Source organism: Lepus europaeus, chromosome 2, assembly GCF_033115175.1.
Source record: "Lepus europaeus isolate LE1 chromosome 2, mLepTim1.pri, whole genome shotgun sequence".
Classification (NCBI taxonomy): Eukaryota; Metazoa; Chordata; class Mammalia; order Lagomorpha; family Leporidae; genus Lepus; species Lepus europaeus.
Window position 1 is genome coordinate 71,322,454 of NC_084828.1, and position 21,076 is coordinate 71,343,529.

A 21,076-nucleotide genomic window follows, 5' to 3' on the forward strand; every position below is an offset into this window, starting at 1 on the left:
TGCTAAGGCGTTAGGGAAAAAAAAAACAATGAAATGAAGCTTAAGGCCAGCCTGAGGCCCAGGAGCTATTCCTAAAAAGGATTCCTTAAAAAGGGATAAGATGGGGAGTGGGGGGGGGAAACATTGCCTTTTGCTCTACAGAGAAGAAAGACAATTTCTGCCTAAATAAATCGTACATTTTAGGGAACTCAGATGCAATATTTACATTACACACAGGCTTGTCAACCACCGCCACTCCCCCTTCACACAGATACAGACACCCAAGGGTAGTAGAGACAAGAAGCAAGAGATGTATTCTTGGTTCCCCTTAGAATTGAGGAAATATTAAGAATGATGTGGTAAAAAAAGGCGGGGGGAGTGATGGAGAAGGCAAGATTGATAGAAAATAAAAAGACTGGTGGGCCGGCGCCGTGGCTCAACAGGCTAATCCTCCGCCTAGTGGCACCAGCACCCCGGGTTCTAGTCCTGGTTGGGGCACTGGATTCTGTCCCGGTTGCTCCCCTTCCAGGCAAGCTCTCTGCTGTGGCCTGGGAGTGCAGTGGAGGATGGCCCAAGTGCTTGGGCCCTGCACCCCATGGGAGACCAGGAGAAGCACCTGGCTCCTGGCTTTGCATCTGTGTGGTGCGCCGGCTGCGGCGGCCATTGGAGAGTGAACCAACGGCAAAGGAAGGCCTTTCTCTGTCTCTCTCTCTCACTGTCCACTCTGCCTGTCAAAAATAATATATATATATATGTATATATATATGACTGGTTATTTCTAGAAGGAACTTGAATTAGTCCCCTAATTATGCCTCCACAGATTCAAAATAGTTTACAGTTGCTAAAACTTCGAAAGTGGCTATACTGCAGGTAAGCTTAATGTTCCTATTACAAATGAAGACACACATTTTAAACGCTATCCAGTCTCCAGTCTCATAGTGGTGGCAGAGCTTGTTTTCAAACTCAAGTTTGTCTGCCTCATTCTACTAAACTATTTATTCATATATACGACAAATCTTAACTGTATATTCTTCTAAATAAACATACTGTTGGACATTTTAAATTGCTAAAAAAACTGGAGATAAGCAAGATCTATCATTTCCCCCACACACACCAAAAAATTCACTTTGCCTTTAGAGAGAGAATCAAAGAAGTTACTATGATGTATATACATGTGATGTATCCAACCTGGGAATACAGATGAGAGAATGCCTATCTCAAGAAATTGGAAATATTTGTAACACTGAACTCATCACTGTAGTGAATTCTAAAATTAATCCTATCAGATCCTGCTCTCAAGGGACTTAGATTCTAATTAGAGCGCTAATTAGACATATACACACAAGAAAACTATACTACTAACCAAAATGGAAGGAGGCTCAATGATGGAATAAATAAAGTGCAATAGCATATCACAAAAATATTATTTATGTATTGAAGAGTAGGGATAGGAGATCAAGGAAATCTTAGAAGTGCTATTTGAAGTGGTCTTTGGAGAATTTGTTAGAGAATTTACCACTCTTAAATCTGAAACACACATCACATTTTTAGCCATTTATTTAAAATAATTACTGCTTTTCTGTATGTGAGCTTCTAATTGAGCAGATAATAGCCCAAAAAATTAAAATAAAAAGTCTACCTTTCATAGTGAAATAAAATTGAATTAGACATCAGGAAAATGTGGCAAAAGTTAGATAATTCACATTCAGAAAAACATAAGGGATATTTCTGTAATTCCGCATTTAACCCTGATATGAGATACTTTATTCTACCCCTGGAAACAGATACATACATAAAAATTCACCTCGAACCACCAAATTCATAACATGACAGAAGCCTGCAGCCCTTTGTAATATTTCACAGGATTTGCAGGGGCTGATGTTTTCCTTCTCTCCCATACACTCTTTGACACATTTCTGTTCTACACCAAGCCTTTGATTTAAACAGGAAATTCGCAGCAGAACTACCATCAAACTCTGACGTAAAGAGAATAGAATGGACTGACTAAAGAATGGGGAATGAGAATAGGGAGAAGAGAAGAGAACAAATTAATGGTGTGGTGTACTGATTAGGTAAACTGAACACAAGAACAAAACAGAGTGTAGAAACAGGCCATTATGTAAGTGGCAATTTGATCACCTTGTAGATAAGCAATACAGATTGGAGTGGAGATAGATAGGTGGTATTAGGGAAATGGGGGAAGAAAAAAGTGGGTCTCTAACTTACACAAAAATCAGTTTCAGGACTATAGGGACTAGATTGTGTGCTCAGTCTGCAAACAGGTAGCCAGTATAATATGTGATTCTATTCAAATCACATATTGAATTTTGAAGCACAGGATAAACAAAAAAAACAGTGATTGTCCAGCATAGTAATGAAAGACACAGGGACCTTCTTTGAGTTCCTAGACCCAGTTCCGATTTAGAAAAACTATACTATTACTATTTCCTATTATTGAAAGCCAACAAGTTTCTTTTAATTGGTTAATGTTTGAATGGGGTCTATGACACTTTCAGTTTGACCTCTGTAAGTCTTAGTTGAAAACCATAGACAATTTTACAGTTTTATTTACATAGATTCTTAGCCTTTCAGCGTCATTAGAAACATCTTCCCACTTTTAGAAAGGCATTCTTTTAGCATTACATTTTCTGTTATTGCTTCTTTATAAGAAATTCTTTTTTGTATATTGACTTTGTATCCAGATATCGTGATGAAATCTTATTTTCATTTATCATTTAATTCTCTTGGCTTTGTTGTGTTGACATTCATATCACCTTCTGATAGTGATAGATTTTTCCCTCTTTTCAGTGTTTGTAATTTATTGTCTCTTTCCTTGTTTTACTTCCTTGATCACACTTGCCAGAAAAAAAGTTGAATAGTACTTGTGGTGGTATACATCTTTGTCTTATTTCTGAATATTTGATTTTGTACCTGTAAGTATGTTTCTTGCCAAAAATTTCACTTGAAGAGGGTGCTAGATATTCATAGCTTGCGAAGCATTGTATTTTCAAAATCACCCATGTGTAGAGTGGGCATTTGTCACAACAGTGAAACAAATGCTTGGAATGCTCCATCCCCTATTGGAGTGTCTGGTCCAAGTCCTGGCTCCTCTCCAAATTCCAGCTTCCTGCTAATGTGCAGCTTGGAAGGTAGCAGGTGATTGGTCAAGTACGTGGATCCCTGCCACCCACATGATAGACTCAGAATGAATCTGACCCTCTAGCTTCAGCATGGTCCAGATCCAGCTGTTGCAGGCATTTAGGGAGTGAATCAGAGGATGGAAGAGCTCTGTCTCTCTGTCTCTGATTCTCTGCCTTTCAGATGAAATGAAAATAAATAATTTTAAACATGAATAAAAATCACCAATGAATACTGAATTTTATTAAATTACACCTTTTCTAAATATGTAAAATAATCAAAATTATTTTACCACTTTCTGTTGATGTATTGAATTATTATAATAGGTTTATTGATGTTGAAACATCCTTCCATTCCTAAGATTTCTTGGTTTCATTTGTATTTTCATAAATATGTGTTTAATTTACTAATATTCTTTGTTTTGGAATTTGCCTACTTCATAAGTGAAGTTGATATTTGTTATTTTACATGGACCTTGTGCAAGCTTCATCCAGTTTTGAGATTTGTATTAGGCAGATTCATAAAATTCATTCTGTGAATTTTCTTTTACCATGCTCTGGATTTTTTTTTTTGCTCCATAATAGAGTTTACTCTGGTTTGGAGATGGTTTGTTTTATCACCCAAGGTTTCACGTATTGGGGAGCTTGTTTCATGTGTTAGGAGGTGGTGTGGAATCTTTAAGAGGTGCAGCTTAGTTGGAAATAATTAGATCATTGAGGGCACTGCCCTCAGAAGGAATTGATGTAATCTCATGGGAACCTGGCTAGTTCTTGCAAGAGAATTGATGTAAGAGCAAACCTGGCCCCTCCATAATGTCTCTCCCTCTCTATGGCTTCCTGCCTCAGCATGTGATCTCTCTGTTTTGCATGTGCTCCTGTGATGGTGTTATCCACTATGAGATACTTCACCAGAGCCAAGCCAGTGCCAATGCTATGCAATCTAAAACTGTAAGCTAAGTGAACTTTTTTTTTTATCAAGTATCCTACCCCAGATATTTTGTTATAGTAGTATAAAATTAACTCACATGGGGCTCTTCAGTACTGTAAAACAATCTTGGTGTAGCCGTTGAGTCACCCCTTGGGATGCCCACGTCCCATGGTGCAATGCCTGGTTCAAGCCCCAGCTCTTCTGTTTCCAATTCAACTCCCTGCAACAAAACAAACATACCCAGAGGCCTTTCTTTCTTCTTTTCTTTCAGTCTATTTTTTTTTTTTGTAATTTTAGTTCCTACATTAAGTGAGAACATGTGGCATTTTTCTTTCTGTTGTTTTCTATTGATTTGAGTGATCTATCCCACTTTTTAGCATGGTTCATAATTTTTCACTGAACGCTGAACAGTGCGATGAACAATTATGCGAATTAAATTTTCTTCTGGAAGGCAGGTCACCTTGGTTCTGATGAAGATAGGTGTTAGTGATTATTGAAACAGGTCTATTTTAGGCAAATATATTCTCACAAGCATGACCTGGGATCTCCAATAACTGTCTTGGTGTTTCCAAGTACTTCTTTACTTTAGCAGTCTCTAAACTCAAGCTCTGTTTCCCAAGCACTGTTGGGCTGTTGGAATTCTGCCCAGCTCTAGCCTCATAGTTGCCATTTATGATGGATTTTTTAAAATTGTTCTGTATATACACAGCCCATAAATTCACATATTCCTCAAGTGAAAATCACACACAGATGTCTTGGTCTTGGTCTTTCTCTCTGAATTTGTGTCCTTCAAGTTTCAACCACTTTCTCAGAATCAAGCCCTATCTTCCCTTCCGTCTACCCAGTGAGCCTATGGCAGGATTGACTTTAGAGCTCTTATTGTGCTTCTCTTCTTCTCTCAGGAATCTTAACTCCTTAACCCTGTCTTCATTGGTCATCTTCAAACAAATTTTTAAATATGCTTACCTATTTTTCACCTTCTAAAGTTATTTCAATCATGAGAAATAGTCCAATATAAATCACCCATCATTATTGAACTTATGTTGATATATATTACCTTACCAAGTTGAGCATGCAAAACCAAGTCACACATCTTTTGATACTGACATTTAAAATTTGAAACCATAATCTGATAGAAAAAAAAAAGTACCCTTCATTCCCTATGGGGATATACCAATAATTAGTCCAATATTCTCCAAAGTTACTTGGAGAATTACTTTCTAAGTCTAAGGGGTCATTTCTACTTATTGTGCTATGGCCAGAATATCTGATTAGTTCACTAGAGAGGAATCCTGTGATATTATTGCCTTTACCCACTGTTGCTTTGAAAACTGGTGGGTCTTTCTCTATATAAATAAAGTACATAATGTATTTATGACTGAAATTTTCATCACTCTGGTCTCACCCTGGAATTTTAGGGGTCAGACATGGTATTCCTGGCTTAGTATCTTATGAACTCACAGGTCTGGGCTTCAAATATTGTATATATTTCGTTACAGAGACGTTTCAGAATAAAAACAAAAAAGATATTTTATAATTGATACCCATATAGGGCCTGGGTGAGTGCATCAGAGCCTGGGTGCTTGCTTCAATCACCTGCTGGGCCAGAACATCTTTCCTGGAAACTTTCTAGCCTAAGCTTGAAGTAATGATGAAATGATTTCCATCATTTCCTAAAGTTTGTTGAAATTTCTGTCACTGGAAAAGTCACATTTTGGCTAGGGAAAAATTCACAATTATACCTCAAATCAATCATTCAAATGTGATTTACCCAGCAAAGCTCTCCCTCTCTGAGACTATGTTCAGGGAATGTCTCAATGTTGATATTAGGATAACTTTTAGTTAGAATTAGAATTATCAAAGACATGGTGTTCACTGGAAGGGTACTACAGAAAGTGTATTAGTTTCCTATCCTTGCTGTAACAAATTGATATAAACTTAGTGTCTTAAAACAACACAAAAGTCTTACTTTGTAGTTCTGGAGGTCATAAACAGAAATTCTTCTCATTGAGCCAAAATCAAGTAGTTACCGAGCTGTGTTCCTTGTGAAGGTTCTAGAGGAGAATCCATTTGCTTGCTTTTTCTAGCTGAGGCAACTTGCATTCCTTGGCTGTAGCACTATCCTGTATTTTCAAAACTAGTAGCATAGTACCTTCTAATAACATTCATTCTTATTCTTGCTATCTGCTGTGATATGTGGACTCAACTTTCTTTTTTTTTTTTTTTTTTTTTTTTACAGGCAGAGTGGATAGTGAGAGAGAGACAGAGAGAAAGGTCTTCCTTTGCCATTGGTTCACCCTCCAATGGCCGCCGCGGCCGGTGCGCTGCAGCCGGCACACCACGCTGATCCGAAGGCAGGAGCCAGGTGTTTCTCCTGGTCTCCCATGGGGTGCAGGGCCCAAGCACTTGGGCCATCCTCCACTGCACTCCTGGGCCATGGCAGAGAGCTGGCCTGGAAGAGGGGCAACCGGGACAGAATCTGGCGCCCCAACCGGGACTAGAACCCGGTGTGCTGGCGCCGCAAGGCGGAGGATTAGCCTGTTGAGCCACGGCGCCGGCCAATGTGGACTCAACTTTCATGGGTGGCATTATGCCACTATAAAAGGGCAGGTTCAGCCCCCTTTTGCCTCATTGCCTTTCACCCCTCTGCCATGTAAAATGAAACTCTTCTCTTCTAGAGGCAAAATGTTCCAGGCACCATCTTGAAGTCAGAATCAACAGATTGCTGGTGCCTTGATGGTGACTTCCTGTTCTCCAGAACTGTGAGTCAGTAAATTATTTCTGTTCATTGTAAATTATACAGTCTCAGGAATTCTGTTACAACAGCACAAATGGAGCAAAATATTATTTTACTATCTCAGTTTTCTAACTCTAATCCTCTTGCCTCCCTCTTACGAGGGTCTTTGTCATTATATTTGGACCACATGGTAAACTTTCCATCTCAAGACCTTGATTCTGGGGCAAGCATTGTGGAGTAGTGGGTAAAGCTGCCATCTGCATGCCAACATCCCATATGGGTGCTGGTTCAAGTCCCAGCTGCTCTACTTCTGATCCAGCTCCCTGCTAATGGCCTGGGGAAAGCAGCAGAAGATGGCCCAAGTACATTGGTCTCTGCTACCCATGCAGGAGACTGAAAGAAGCTTTTGGCTTCACCATTGCAGGCATCTGGATAGTGAACCAGTGGATGGTAAATCTCTTTCTCTCCTCCCCCCATAACTCTGACTTTCAAATACATAAATACATTGTTAAAAGAAAAAAAAAAGGGAACCTTAATTCAGTCACATCTAGAGAGCCCTTTCCGCTATGTAACACATTCATAGGTTCCAGGGATTAGAATGTGGATATCTCTGGAAAAGGGGACATTTATTCAGCCTTTCACAAAAGGCCACTTTTAACTCATTACTTTGCCCTCAAAAAGCCAAAGAATGTAAGGCCCCCACTTTTGAAATTGAGCTTAATTTTCTGACACAGATCCTTAGGTCTTACAGCAATCCTTGAGTAGATCTTTCTTGTATTGCAATTCTATAACCCAATGACTGTGTTTTTAATGATTGAAGGGTTACTATACTGTTTCCTAATGTATAGACCTTTTGGGGTTGGAGTAGATAGTTCGTAAGGCAGATGTAGCGAATAGTGTTTGTACATTGCTACATGTCTTTAAAGTTTTCTTTTTTTTTTTTCTTGAGAGAAGGTAGAGTGACAGAGAAGAAGAGAGAGGAGAGACACAGAGAGGAACCACTCACTGGTTCACATAAAAGAACAGGCCACAATCTTTTTTTTTTTTTTTTTAATTTATTTGAGAGGTAGAGTTACAGACAGTGAGAGGAAGAGACAGAGAGAAGGGTCTTCCTTCTGTTGGTTCACTCTCCAAATGGCTGCAATGGCCGGAGCTGTGCCAATCCGAAGCCAGGAGCCAGGAGCTTCTTCCCGGTCTCCCATGTGGGTGCAGGGGCCTAAGCACTTGGGCCATCTTCTACTGCTTTCCCAGGCTACAGCAGAGAGCTGGATTGGAAGAGGAGCAGCCGGGACTAGCCCATATGGGATGCTGGTGCCGCAGGCAGAGGATTAACCTACTGAGCCACAACACCGGCCCCCAGGCCACAATCTTTCAAAATCATCCCAGAAGGTTCAGTATGGAAATAGATTAATGTATAAAAACTTCATTACATATCTTTTCCACACAAATGGGAAAAAAAAAAAAGAATTGTAGCCAGGAAGCTAGGGACAGAGGAAAAGCAATGAAATTTGCCAAGGTTCTCTTCTGTTGCCCTTCTTAAATCCAGTGAGTCCATTCTCTAACAGAGAGCTATTTCAGTTTTTGACTACTTGTAATTGGCAGAAAAGCAGAAAATAACCATTGTTGACTTGGTTTTCTTAATTAATATGACTTTACATTTTCACAAAGGCCACTAGCTTTATGACCCATGCCCAAAGTGGAACCTACCTCTGGGCAAAGAAACACCAAAAATCATCACCTCATAAGGGAAGCATGAAGGAAATTTGTGAGATTCATTTCTTTTTTTAATAAATTGTTCCGCCCAACTATTTGTTCAGAAAATTAATCTGTTCTGAATTCTATCTTCAGAGATTTATTTAAAACCTCTTTTAGTAACTTTAACGTTTCTTCAACCTCTTAGAATTTCAATGTTTTCAGGACTATGAAATGCATCTAAGTGAATGGTATTCTAAATGCCAAGGACATTTAAAGTTTCAAAACAGCATGCCTTACTGAGAGTCAAATTTTAAGAACTATCCTCATAAAATCATTTTATGAAAATGATACTAAAACTACAAGGGAAAAAGACAATAAACTTGGGCATTTTGAAAAATATATTATGACAATTTTCAGAAACTATTGCTGATATACAATAAATTTCTTTAAGAATACATCAGTATATTATGTTTCCCTTGGTTCTACTTGATGTATTTGGGGAGCATAGTTTTTTCCTCACTCTTTCTTTTTTAAAATTTTTTATTTATTCATTTGAGAGGCAGAGTTACAGACAGAGAGGAAAGACAGAGAGAAAGGTCTTCCTTCTTCTGGTTTACTCCCCAGATGTCCATAATGGCCAGAGCTAGGCTGATCTGAAAGCCAGGAGCCAGGATCTTCTTCCCCGTCTCCTGAATGGGTGCAAGCACTTGGCCATAGTAGAGACCTAGATTGGAAGAGGAGCAGCTGGGACATGAACTGGCACCCACATGGGATGCTAGCACTACAGGCAGAGTCTCAGCCTACCAAGCCACAGTGCTGGCCCCTCCCTCTTGGTTTTAAACAAATCATCATGAGAGAGGTCCAAGGTGGCTGAATAGGGTAAAGCTAAACTAACTTAAGCTGTTCTGGGATATGAAAAGAACAAAGAATTACATTTCCAGGGGTTTGACAGAAATTTTTGGCAAAAAGTGAAAAAACAAAGAACATTGTGGGACAAGATGAGAGAAGACGAAAGCACTACTGCAGCCAGTTGTGCACCACAGCCAACAGAGTACCTGCTGTAAGCTGCCATCTTACCACATCAAGGTTGGAAAAATTGCCATGTGCCCCGCTGTTCAAAGTTTTAGCTGAGAAGGAATTTCACAGTCTCCCACTTTTACTTCAGGCTAGAGAACTGACTGGGGTCTGAGCAATTGCTAGACTTGGAGCAGGGAAGAGGCCTTGCTTCCTTAGCCCCTCCCCAACTCCGCCCCCCCACCATTCCTTCAAAGTGCCACACTTGCAAACAAAAAGTAGCACAGTGTACCTCTGTTCTCCTGCCAGCATCATAGTCAGGGTTAGGGTAATGTGTGGGGCAACGGACAGGTCACCTGCATGTTGCAACTGGTGTGCGGGGCAGGGGTGGGGGTGTCGGCATTAGCTCTAGAACTATGGTCATGCACTCTTCATGAGCAAGGGGATTCATCTTAGCTTCTGGGGGCTATCACCAGAAGCAGCCCATAAAATATCCACTTCCACACTGGGAGATCTGGATAATGATCCCACTATACCCTATATGTAACACTAAACATTATAATCAACGCCAGGACTGTAACAATTTGTTCTAAATTTCTAGTGCTACTGGAATCTACCTGGAGGACATAGAGAAGAACCTACCTGTATTTCACTCCTCTGGATTAATACCCTCCAGAGTAAAATCTCCTGTATACCTTGTAGTCACCATGTAGAATTAGAACAAGTTTCCATTCACATCCCCTAATTCTAGCAGTAAGGCTACTGGTGTTATAAGCCATAGCACCAGTTAGACTTTCCTAGCTAGACCTAAGGAAGGGTCCATCCATATTACACAGTCCTAGAGCCACAGCAGTTGGTGCCAGAAGCCCTGGAATCACTCAGATTTACCAGTAAGACAGGGGGGCAGCCACCCTTATTCTCCTAAGCACCAAGAACAAGGCCCTGTCTATCACATTCGCCATGGAGACTAACTCTGAACTCTCGGTGGGCCAAAGATACACACCCAAGGAAACCCTTATTCATTCAAAACCACATGTCTATCCCTACAAACTGTAGCAGACTAGTCAACTGCGCCACTTACAGACACAGCTGACACTGATTAAGATAAAAGAAATCACTCAGACTACACACCTGGGCTTACCTAGAATCAAAGCTAAAGCAACAAGCCAAGTGATACCCTGCATTCTAGCTAAACCATAAACTTTTTACAATAAAATATACTCAATAAAGAAGAATGGACAAATACACCAGATGGGCAGACATCAACATAGGGACACAGGAGACATGAAGAAACAAGGTGGCATGATGCCTCCAAAAGAACACAATACTTCTCCAGAATCAGATCCTGAACTGAAGGAAATTTATGAAATGACAGATAAGAAATTCAAAATAATATTTGCAAGGAAACTCAAAAAGATGCAAGAGAATACTGATACATTAAAGAAATGAAGAAATCAATGAAAGAAAATATTATTAAGGAGATAAAACTCATTAAAAAGCACTAAATAGGCCGGTGCCGTGGCTTAATAGGCTAATCCTCCACCTTCAGTGCCGGCGCACCGGGTTCTGGTCCCGGTTGGGGTGCCGGATTCTATCCCGGTTGCCCCTCTTCCAGGCCAGCTCTCTGCTATGGCCCGGGAAGGCAGTGGAGGATGGCCCAAGTCCTTGAGCCCTGCACCCACAGGGGAGACCAGGAGAAGCACCTGGCTCCTGGCTTCGGATCAGCGCGATGAGCTGTCCACAGCGGCCATTGGAGGGTGAACCAACGGCAAAAAGGAAGACCTTTCTCTCTGTCTCTCTCTCTCTCACTATCCACTCTGCCTGTCAAAAAAAAAAAAAGAACTAAATAGAATTTTGGAGATGAAATTTTCAATCACTGAACTAAAAAATACTATTGAGAGCTTTAACAGCAGAATAGATGAAATGGAGAAAAGAATTTCTAACCTTGAGGACAAGAATTTTGAAATAATCCAATCAGATAAAAATAAAGAGAAAAGAATTTAAAAGAATGGTGGGTATGTGAAATATGGAATACCATTAAACAATCAAATGTCATGGAATGAGAAGGCCGTGCCAAGATGGTGCTGGCGAGCGAGGGTCAGTTACTCAGGAAATGGCGGCAGAACCCACCTGGCAAAGGAGCCTGCCTAACAACAGGCAGTGATTGGTTATGGCATAAACTGCCCCTTGACCAGATTGGCTGCCTCTGTTATATAAGCTGCTGCCCTAACTAAAATAAACGAGTCTGCAAGCTGCTTGCCTGTAGCCTGCTTTCACTTGTCTCTTGCCCCAATCAAATATTCATGTTGTAGGTATTCCTGAAGGAGAAGCAAAAGAAAAAGGCATTAAGAACCTGCTAAATGAAATAATAGTTGAAAATTTCCCAGGTCTTGAAAGAGACATTGAAAAACCTAAACATTCAACCAAAAAGCTGATAAACCAATTCAATAAAATAGCAGATTGCAAAATAAGCATTCAAAAAAATGGTAGCTTTTTGTATGCTTATGATGAACTCACAAAAAGAGATATCAAGAAGAAACCTCATTCACAATAGCCACAAAAAATCAAATATTTAGCAATAGATTTAACCAAGCAAGTGAAAATCTCTACAATGAAAAGTATCACACACTGATTAAACAAATCACCAAGGACACATAAAAAATGGAAAGATGTTCCTTAGTCATAGATTAGAAGACTCTATATCATTAAAATGTCTATACTCCCTAAAGCAATGTACACACTCAATGCAGTCTTTATCAAAATACAAATGGCATTCTTTACAGAATTAGGGAAAGCAATCATAAATTTGTATGGAATCACAAGACCCAGAATAGTCAAAGCTATCCTAAACAAGAAAAATCAAGCTGGAGGTATCATAATGCCTGGCTTCAAGACATACTACAAAGCTATAGTAATTAAAACAGCATGATACTGGCATAAAAACTAATACATAGATCAGTGGAACAGAATAGAGAGCCCAGAAATTAATCCTCATACACACTGCTAACTGATTTTTGACAAAAAATGCTCAGACCATACAGTAGAGTAAGAATAATCTGTTCAACCAATGGTGCTGGCAAAACAGGATGCATGTATATACAAGAATTAAATTAGATCTATACCTCTCACCATATACAAAAATTAAATCAAGATGGATCAAAAACCTAAATGTAAGACTGGAAACTATGAAGTTGCTGGAAGAAATGTAGTGGAAACACTCCAAGACATTAGTGTAGGGAATGAGTTCTTGGATAAGACCCCCAAAGCACCAGCAACGAACAATCTCAGAAGCTTTTGCACAGCAAAGGAAATGATCAATAGAGTGAAGAGACATCCTACAGAATGGGAAAAATTAGTTGCAATCCAGCTATTCAACAAAGCATTAATATCCCAAATATATCAGCAACTTAAAAAACTCAGCAAGGTAGAAACAACCAGTCCAATTGAGAAATGAGCAATGGTTTTTAATAGACAGTTCTGAAAAGAAGAAACACAAATGGCCAAAAAGTATATGAAAAATGCTCTATATCACTAGCCATCAAGAAAGACAAATCAAAACCACAATAAGCTATCACCTCACCCCTGTCAGAATGGCTAAAATAAAAAACACAGAGAGTAACAATAATTGGCTAGGACGTACAGAAAGGGGAACACTTACACACTGTTTGTGGGAATGTGGATTAGTGCAACCACTGTGGAAAATAGTGTGGAGATTTCTTTAAGAATTAGAAATAGACTTGCCATATGATCCAGCAATGCCACTACTGGGCGTATACCCAATAGACTTAAATACAGTGTAGCAAAGAGATACCTGCACCACCATGTTTATAGCAGCATTGTTCACAATAGCCAAAATTTGGAATCAACCAAGGTGTGCATCATCAGATGGATGGATAAAGAAAATGTGGTATATATACATAATGAAATATGAAATATTATTCAGCTATAAAAATAATGAAATTCTACCATTTGCAGAAAAACGGACATAACTGGAGGACATCATGTTGAATGAGATAAGCTAAAACTTAAAAAAACACCCAAAAAAAAGAGAAAAAGAGAAATGTCCATGTGTATCAATATTGCTGCAAATATAGTTTTATAAAAGCTTGTTTCATACCTTTGTGAAATCAGTGGTCAAGAAAGTTATACTATTGTATAAAGTTATCTGTGATTACTTTAAAATTTACTGTATATGGGTGAAATGATCATTTTCTATTCAATTATTATTCCCACTAAACTAGAGTCTTTTTGCTTTTTACTTGTTAAACTTATTTGGTGAAATATTAAGCATTTTTACTACAACATAAATGTAAAATACATTATCTCAAAAACTAAAAAAAGATGAAAAGGGAGAAGGAAAAAAGGTGGATGGGATAGAGAGGCAGGGAATATCATTATGTTCTCAGAATTGTATCTACAAATCACAGAGAATCGGTTAGAAACTAATTCAAAATTAGAATAAAAATTATTATTTTTTATTTTCCTGAGTAAATAACCTCAATTCAAATAAATGTTAAGGAATCAAAAAAATCATCATGAAAAATATTCCTTTCTTTGCTTTCTAATCTTACCACATCCTCCAAGCACTTAGAAGTGATATACTTTGCAACAGTTAAAACTAAGACTACAGCATGGTAATTTTGAATGAAAAGTTTTTATTGGATCCATATAAATTTGTCATTATGACATGTACTAATAAGCTCATTGTGGGATAAAAGGCAGGTGTTGGAATAGTTCTTTTTTAAAAGATTTGTTTATTTATTTGAAAGAGTTACACACAGATAGAGCAGAGGCAGAGAGAGAAAGGTCTTCGATCCACTGGTTCACCCCCCAGTTGGCTGCAACAGCTGGAGCTGCGCCAATCCAAAGCCAGGAGCCAGGAGCTTCCTCCGGGTCTCCCACGTGGGTGCAGGGGCCTAAGGACTTGGGCCATCATCTACTGCTTTCCGAGGCTATAGCAGACAGCTGGATCAGAAGTAGAGCATCCAGGACTCAAACCAGCATCCTTATGGGATGCCAGCGCTTCAGGCCAGGGCGTTAACCCGCTGTGCCACAGCACCAGCCCCAGAATACAGTTTTTAAAAATATTTAAGAAGTTCATAATTCAGTTGAAAAATGTAGAAACTAAGCATTGATGATAGATGGTTACATTCTCAGGAAATTGGGGGACAAGCAAAAGAATTTTTCCATGAAAATAAACATGCCCAGCAGCATGTAAATGTAACTTTGAGTAGCTCTTCTATTTCAATCCTCACACTTTTTTTTTAAGATTTATTTATTTATTTAAAAGAGTTACAGAGTTAAAGAGTTACAGAGAGGCAGAGGCAGAGAGAGAGAGTTCTTCCACCCACTGGTTCACTCTAAATGGCTGCAACGGCCAGAGCCGCACCAGGAGCTTCTTTCAGATCTCCCAAGTGGGTGCAGGGGCCCAAGGACTTGGGCCATCTTCCACTGCTTTCCTAGGCCATAGCAAAGAGCTGGATCAGAAGTGGAGCAGCTGGGACTCGAACATGGCGCCCATATGGGATGCCGGCACTGCAGACCTGGGCTTTACCAGCTACACCGCAGTGCCAGCCCCTAATTTTCATACATTTTAGTGCTTCCTATATAAATAGTGTCAGAGAATATATGCCTGAGGTAAATTTGAGTTCCTCTCTAGAACAGAAGACCAAGGAAAGGTGAAGATAAAATCTTAGTTCCACTTTCTGAGTGTTTTTTTTTTTTTTTTTTAACAACACCTTGCTTTACTTTAATTTGTACATGGCAGGTGGATGCTTCTTTATTGTTTGTACTCCCTGGCTTCAAATTCAGAGGAAATGTAAAATTTTGATTTTGTGAGAATTCAGAGCACGTATCTTGAAAATTATCACTTAATTACACTGTTATTATTTGCATTTGTATATGAAGATTAAAATATTATCTGCGCATGGTTTAAATATTTAAAAGAGAAACCTTTTACCTAGACGCAGCTGTTTGAATTCTTGGAGCTAACGTTGTGGCACAATGATTTTTTGCTACCTGTGAGGCCAGCTCCCATGAATGCCAGTTCAAGTCCATCCTGCTATATTTCTAGTGCAACTCCCTGCTAATACATCTGGAAAAGCAGCAAAAGATGGCCAAGTCCTTGGGACCCTACCACCCATGTGGTAAACCCCAATGGAGATCCAGGCTCCTGCCTTCAACTTGGCCCAACCCTGGCTGTTGCAGCCATTTGGGGAGTGAACCAGTGGATTGATGATTTCTCCCTCTCTGTGTAACTCTGTTTCTAACCCTCTCTCTAACCCTCTCTCTCTCAGTGTAACTCTGCTTTTTTAAAAAAGAAGTTTGAACTGTAACAATAAATTATTTATATAATGAGCAATTTTTACAAAGAACTCACTAATTTTACTAAACAATGTAGAAAGACAAATTTGTCAGGAGGCTTGCCTTTGATGTTATGGACCTAGGTGTCTTATTCTTTGTTCCAGATTTTTGTCTCCACAGAAATAAGAATTCAAAGCAGAAGTGTAACATCAAGTGCACAAGTGAGGGCAGGATTTATTTTAAATAGAGGGAGAATGAACATACATTCACACATGAGTGTAGGCCATCCTACAAAGAGATACGTCTCATAAATGGGCCAGGCAGTTGCCTATGAGGAGAGAGAAAGGGAGAGGAGAAGGCCCGAGAAAGATCCCCAGGCATGATCAAGAGCAAAATAGGGTCACTCCCACATTCTCAGCTTCTTTTATGAGGTAGAGGGTGGTGCCTACATTGAATATACAAATGGGATGGAGTTCAGCATGGGTAAGGCTTTTGGGGTTTTCATGACCCCCCATGTGGAGTTTAACTTACATGTGGCCATCATTATGTCTCCTCCTTACTTGGCCTGGATGAGGCACACTGCATCATGGGAAAGTGGGCGTATCAAACTGAGAAGTGAAGGGATGAAGTTACAAAACACAGGGCTGGCAGAAATTCCAGCTCATCTACCATATCTGACTCCTTACCTAGTTCTCCCATATCATTATGCATTACATAGTCTACTGGAAAATATGTGATAATTCTATGGCAATGTAATAAGGGCCACAATGGAAGTATGTTTTAAAATCTAACACTTATGGGCCTAAATGCAATATATGGACAATTAATTCTTGTAATTATTTTATGAGTAAGATACAATCATCTTCATTAATGCAAATAAGAAACTGAAGCTTAGAGAAGTTAAAATCCTAGGGGATTCAAGAAATGTCAAATAACATACAGTCACTGACATCTAGGTTCTGGTAACCTTTATTGTGGAATAGAATTGACTCACAAGATTTCCTTTTTCCATAGCCTGGTTGAAATATCAGCTAATACTGCAATTCTTTGTTTCAATCTCCATACTAACCACTGAATTTATGATCAGCTTGTCTGACTTCCTCAATAGTGATGTTCTTCTGTCTGACAACACCTAGGAGTATAGTGTGGTGCCAAAGTTTTATGCATGTGAGAAGATAAAAGCTTAGGGTAGGAACCTCCCAAAAAGAAAGCATCCAAAGGGAAGATTTTAGAAAACAATAACTACAAGGGAAGGAAAATGAAAAACTGAAGCTACAGGGGATGACTAACTTCTTGTACCATATGGGAAGATTTTGCCCTTAACACTGGAGCCCAGAAATGCTAATGGCCTTAACTCAAATCATGCTTCTTTATCTTTGGTGTGTAGAAGAAATAGGAAACCTGAGGCCTCCTCTGGAGCCTGGAGTGTGGTATAAGAATAATAATCACCCAAGAGACCACATAGAAAGGAGATTAACCAGTTGTTCAGAGAGTGATAGAATTTAAGCCATTTCTGAAACTTTTTTGGATTTTTTAATAAATACTATTGTATTTAATAAGTTGTATTTAATAAATATTATTGCCCTATCAAGTAGCAAATTAGTGATTTGAACTGAATAATAACTATCTTTCTGACTAGTGGTTATATTGAATTCGACTTAGTTTTGAAAGACCATATTTGTTTCTTTTTTTTTTGTTACATTTTCCAATCTAGTTCTCTTGATGACTCTTTCAATGAAAAACTTATCAAATAATTGCCTTAGAGCCACTTAACTGTAGAAACTGGAAATACTACTGAATTAGTCAGGAGTACACATTTGCCAGTAGAAGAAACTCAACTTAGATTAATTTAAATAAGAAAGAGTCACATTAATTTACAATGAGGAAGGGACCCCAAGTGATGTTAGCAGCAAGCAATCTATTCTACCTTTTTTTTTTTTTTTTAATCGGTGCTGCTTTTCTCCACTTTATTCTCAGGTGGGCTCTCTCTCTGTAATGGCAAAGATGGTCTTAAAAACTTGAGACACACATTATACAATCTTTAGCACAAAATGGTATAAATAATGAATATAAAGGCTCAGATAAAAGATAAAAGTATAGATGCAGTGAAGTTTTCTGTCTGTTTTGATCAGACTCTTCAGAATTCTCTTAGCATTTGTGTCAGCTATAGCTGTAGTGGTACTGGTTCCCACAATATGCATGCCATGTTGTTCAGAGCAAGATAACAAGTGTTTCCTGCCAGTTATTGGACGGAAGTCCTGTACTTCATTCTGTGAGGCCCAACTTAAGTCATTGCCTGTTTTGGATCCAATAGCTAGAACAAGGTGGGTAGCAATTTTATTGCTTGGTTTATACTAAACAGGATCCACCTCTGGAGTTAGGGGTTGTATCAGTTCCACCCAAGTCAAATGACTACCATACAGTGGATGACAGGAGAAATGGGTACTGGGCAAAGGTAATACCCACAATCTCAGAATGATAGAATGTATGTTTCTCTTATTCCAATAGAACTCTTAAAAGAGTTCCATTGTCTAACCCATGTCTCACTCATCTAGGCCCAACTAAACTACAAATGGAGGATGAGTAAGTTGTCATAGGCAGAGAGGAATTTGGGGAGCAGAGCAAACAATAGCTGTGTATTATAATATACTATAATATTCTGTTAGATCACATTTCTAAATCCCCTATTTTATATCTTTGTTAGAAGTAGGTCTTATTTACTGCCAAGGATGCACAAACCCGGAAACTTTACATTTTAGAACTTCTGAAAAAAAATGGCCGAATTTTTACTTAGAATGTGAAAATAATATTATTTCTCAGTTGGAGGGAAAAATCTGAGATTTACAGCTATAGTACTTACACAAAAAGAAATAGTATCTGATTTTCTGGAAATAAAAGTATAAGACAATAAATCATGTTTTAGGAGATAGGGGCAGAAAAATTCAATTTTTCCCAATACTTTAATAAAATGCAAGATTTATCATGGTTTTCCAAGGGCAGAAATGCAATGGTGACTGATACATAGACTTAGATCTAATGAGAAGAGGCACACAGGATAGTCTCTGTGATTAGCAAGAATACTTATGCAAATTTTTTAAATTAGAAAAGTAATTTTATCCTGAATACACTTAAAAATATATCACTGCCTTTTTTGCATCTTTATTGGGTATATTTAAAGTTGAAGCTTTAAAATTTTGTGAAAGTTTTATATTCAAGTATAGACTTCCAGAGAAGGATCAAAGTTATGAGATGTAATTTAAGAGTATTGCTAAATAAAATACTTCCAAGGTAACCTGCCTTTGATTTATCTTTTCTATTAAAGATTAATAGTTTGAAATGTCAAAATAGCACAGACTTGAAAAATCTTAAGCCTTGTAGAGTTATTCTGTATGCTTGGATATAATGAGCTTCTGGTATGCTGTCAGAATTTGGTGTGTGGAGGAAGGCTAAGAAATAATATAATACCCCCTCCCCTACTGCAGCTCCTCAAAGTGTGGCTAGTAGAGATGAGTTTATACAGCTGACAATGCACTTACCCAGTATTTTCTGGCTCACTATCATTTCTCACCGTGCCTGTCCATAGATTTTTTTTTTCTTACCTCTAGGTATGATTTTTATTTGTTCAGAAAACTGAGGGATGAAAGGTTTTGCCAGCAGATATTTGGTGCTGTGAATATATAGCAGTGGTTAAGGAAGTTGCTGGTTGATTCTCTGTCTCTAGTGGAGGTAAATCAAATGCAGGAGAATAATTAGATAAACTGTTCGGTTCTTCCTGCTGTCTGGGAAGACATCTTGTAGCACATCCCACACCTGATAGGAAGAATGAGCTGTTGTTTTTGAAAATAACATACAGCAAATACATTTTGGTATAATTTTAAAATTGGTTTTAGAAAGAATTTGAGGACTGGTGGTAATCCTAATTATTATGTTCTTCCTAAGGATCTCAGTGTGTCAGGAGACTGGGCCAGCTCTTTGGAGAAGAATCTCTCTGCCCTCAAAGAGCTGATAGTCCCACCAAAGGAGAAGGGCATGCAACATGCTATAAAAACAAAGATGATCATGTAATGAATAGCTGTCTTATTTATTTTCATTTCCAGTCATATTGACTCATTGGATGTTTTTCTTAGAATTCATGTCTTGATAAGAGAGATGGAAATCTCAGAGAGCTCCAGGATAATGACTCATTCATGCTATGTCATCAGAGGAACATGGGAGCTGGAGGCTTGGCCTGGATTCAAGGCAGCTGAAAGAACCCTGGCTCTACTGGATCTATTTTTCTCTCTGTCTTCATCATTGACATTTTCTCCTCCAAGATAAAATTCAGATTTATGAGAGTGAATCTATTTGACCTAGGTTATTAAGTTAAACTTCATTCAGGTTGATCGCATCCAGCCTTTAGCTAATGGATGGATTAGCTGCCTATGGGTAAGCTGACCATTCTTGACGTGCTCTTTTGTGGGTAGGATGTTTGTTGGAGTTGGAAATGGGAGGCATGATCTGTGGTGAAAGATGGAACTCACCTGGGCTTGCCCCTTCCACAAGGCCAGTGTGTGTGGTAGAGAGCACCATAACCAATATGAGAGTGGCAATATGCATACAGCTAGTAAATACTCTGGGAGATCAAAGAGGAAAGTACTTAATATGGATTTGATAACCTAATGAAGCTTTATGAACTGCATCCTGAATGGTAATAATCTAGTTCTAGAGAGCAGGGATGTAGGGATTCTAATGTAAAAATGTTGGCCTGAGTGGTAGCTACAAAACAGTCCTTATCTTTACCCATTATAACTGGAATAAGTTTTTACTATAACTTTTAAAAATTTGACTGTGAGTCCAAAATTTGATTGTGAATATTTAATTATGTTCATTATATACTAATTATCTGGTTGTGGAGGTGAAATCAGAAGCAGATTTTTCATTGAATGGGTCTTTATGCAAAAGAAATAGTCTCAGGGTATCGGTGCTGTGGTGTAGCAGGTAAAGCTGCTGCCTGCAGTGCCAGTATCCCATATGGGCACCAGTTCAAGTCCTAGCTGCTCCACTTCCAATCCAGCTCTCTGCTATGGCCTGGGAAAGCAGTAGAAGTTGGTCCAAGTCTTTGGGCTGCTGCACCCAACTGAGAGACCTGGAAGAAACTCCTGGTTCCTGGCTTTGGATCGGCACAGCTCCTGCCATTGCAGCCATCTGGGCAGTGAACCAGTAGATGGAAGACCTTTCTCTCTCTCTGCCTCTGCCTCTTTGTAACTCTTTCAAATACACAAATAAATCTTTAAAAAAAGAAAT